At 35.9% G+C, this 2,917-nt stretch overlaps 1 protein-coding gene across 2 annotated transcripts in view; it reads left to right on the top strand.

The window, feature by feature from the left end:
• Positions 1-2,917, top strand: part of B3GALNT1 (beta-1,3-N-acetylgalactosaminyltransferase 1 (globoside blood group)) — a 33,294-nt gene that overhangs the window by 743 nt on the left and 29,634 nt on the right. For both annotated transcript variants that reach the window (XM_004674927.2, XM_012729532.1), the window contains exon 2: positions 1,000-1,085. The gene's annotated coding sequence lies outside the window, so the exon portion shown is untranslated. The remainder of the gene's footprint in view (positions 1-999; positions 1,086-2,917) is intronic.

The raw sequence follows: 2,917 nt of genomic DNA, 5'->3' as shown, positions 1-2,917 counted from the left end.
GCATTCCCTAGGCCCTAGGGAAGGGCTGGGGACCCGATTTTGGGGCGTTTGGGAGGAACTTGGACCTAAGGAGGAGAAAGGACAAATTGGGCGGAGAGGTTTCGCTGACAGGCTAGGGCCATTGATCATAAGCAGCACTCCTAAGAAGTATACAAGGTGTTTTAAAATAAATCTAAAACGTGCAGTGGAGTCTTACTTTTCCAAACAGTAAGGAGTGGTGTCAGGAGCAAACATAGATCGCATTTCACGACCTTTCTCTTCCACCCCTTACTGCTGTAATAGGAGGGAAATTGCTGGGCAGAGGCAGTTTTCTTTCTTCAGTATTTTCTGCACTTAGCAACAGGGTTTAGGAAGTGGCTGCTTTGTGCAGAATAGCCTCAAGCAAGGAACAAATACCCTCTCTCTCCTATACACACACACACACACACACAAAACACATAGTTGGTATATATAATATATATAAAACTATATATTATATATATTATATGTAATATGTGTGTGTGTATATATATATATATGCTTTTCTACTTCAGCGGTAAGAAAGAATTAACTTTGCAGTCTTCAACTGAGAAGTTTGTTTTAACTTTGTCCAGGCATTTTAGAAGCAGGTAACTGAATTTGTGTTCTCAAATGTACTGACGACTGAATAAAGTGCAAATTGAACTTGCTCAGTCTAGAAAAGGATACTACTTAGTATTAAGAGGTAAGAGACCTTGGCATTTTTGTCTCCTAGACTAGAAGGTTCATTCAAGTGAATACACCATTGGGTAATTGTAGCCTTGAAAATAAAGTCTTTTATCAAAACAATGACAAAATGTAATTTCAGGGTAGATGAACTAGGTGATTTGAGAGGAAGAAGAGAGGATCATGTTCTTACAAATATGAAAAGGGTAATAATTTGGTTCTTTGGCAGCTTTCTAGTTAGAGAACATTGATTCATAATGCCCAGTGTTGATTTATTTAATCCATATATTCTTTTTTTGTTCTTCTGTTTAATAGCTTACAGCAATTTGTTCAACTAAAGCATGGGCTACAGAAAACAAAAAACTTCAGCTAGTGCTTTATTCTCATGTGAAATTTTACAGGTAAGTCATTATAATGTACAATGATCCCAATTTGTTATTAAAGTTGACCATAATAGTTTTCTTTATGAGATTTTAAGGGTCATTTACACAGCTACAACTTTTGTTGTATATTCTAGTATATTTTAATCCCAAAATGCAAGAGCTAGACTTTACTAAACCATTTTGGAACACATATTTATATTATATATGGAGATATATATATATATATATATATATATATATATATATATATATATATATATATATATATATATATATATATATATATATATATATATGCATATATGTATGATTAAAATAACATGATGCTTCAGGAAAATTAACTGTATAACTTAATTTGGTGCTCATATTTAACTTCAAGTTCAGAATCATATCTTTATCCCTATGGAAATACTTGCACAGATACTTTTTTCTTTTTTTCCCCCTTCAAGTGATTTGCTTTCTTTTCTTATATGCCCAGGCTTGGTCTCTCTTTTGTCCAGCGTTAAACGACAGAGGTAGAATCCCATTTTAGGAAAAGCCTTTATCACTTTCACAACTCTAGGCTAATTACAATTTTCTATTGTAGCAGTAACTGCTATCCTTGCTTGTCTCTGCTCACTAAGTAGAAGATAATCACATTGTATCACTTCATGGATGAGGTCAGATGTGTAGGGTCAAGAAGATACTCTTAAAAATTACTTATAACAGAGCAGTCTAAAGTTGCAGTTTGTTTAGTAGCAGACTCTTTGGTAAATGTCCCTCTTGAGACATAAACAATGGCTCTGTTAATAGTATATATAGCACTGTGTATTGTGAATATTGATTTTCTTTTGACACCAGAGTACATAGTGAATTACAGGAGAAGGAAAGATGTGTGTATTAGCCAGAAGCATGTCAAGGTGAGCAAGCATGTACAGAGTGAACATGTTAGGATGTTAGGATGAAGCCACAGAATATCATAGGCTGGGGTTCTGAGAACCTGCAGGACAGATTTGGCCAAGGAGTTAAAATGTGCCCCTGGGACCTCTGAGAAAATAAGAAATAAATCCCAGAAGCTAGATTGTCAGTTTCTCATTGTGTGTCCGATCCTGAATACAGGTATTTAGTTAGGAAAGCAAGGCCTTTTGTTGTCCTATGACTATATCCATAGCCCTTGTTGGTGCTTATCTTCCAGGAATTGTCATGTAGGGCACACGATCCCAGTACTAGGGCTCCCACTTCCAGATGGATGGCCCTTTAGGTCATGAGGAACCATAAAGAAGAGAGGTTATAGTATGTTTCATTGAGGTTCTAATGTATGCCACTTCATGTGTCTGGAACAGATGTTTGCAAACCAGCAGCCTGTTTTGTAAATTAAAGTTGTATTGAAAAAGGGAGGCACAAATCATATTTCATATTGTCTATGGCTTCATTTTCGCTACAAGGTGAGTAGCTGAAATAGAGACATATGACACAGCAAATATCTGTTCTCTATGCTTTTATAATACAAAGAAGTTTGTTCACTCCTGTGCAAGAACATAGATTTCTGGTTACCCCCCCCCCCAAGCTGTGTACATTGATCATTGATCAGACTCTTCTAAGTTACAATAAAGAAGCACTGATCCTGTTAAAACATTTCACACTGATTTCAGTCACCTACTTCTAATAGGACAGTGAGTACTCAAACATATCTCTTTTCGGGAACTATATGTGACTGCTAATTTTATTTTTAAATAAATAATATAGTTGTTTATTTTTACATCATTTTGTGCATTTTTTAATTTCAGTTGTAATTCCCATGGGCTTCCCATCACCAAATCACCCATGTGCCATCAGTATAGTCCAGTGCATTTCCCTCCCCCCCCCCACTG

Source organism: Condylura cristata, unplaced genomic scaffold (genome assembly GCF_000260355.1).
Source record: "Condylura cristata isolate star-nosed mole 26May11 unplaced genomic scaffold, ConCri1.0 scaffold00003, whole genome shotgun sequence".
NCBI lineage: Eukaryota > Metazoa > Chordata > Mammalia > Eulipotyphla > Talpidae > Condylura > Condylura cristata.
Note: the sequence above shows the minus strand (reverse complement) of the source record. Positions and strands in the feature narration are given on the sequence as shown.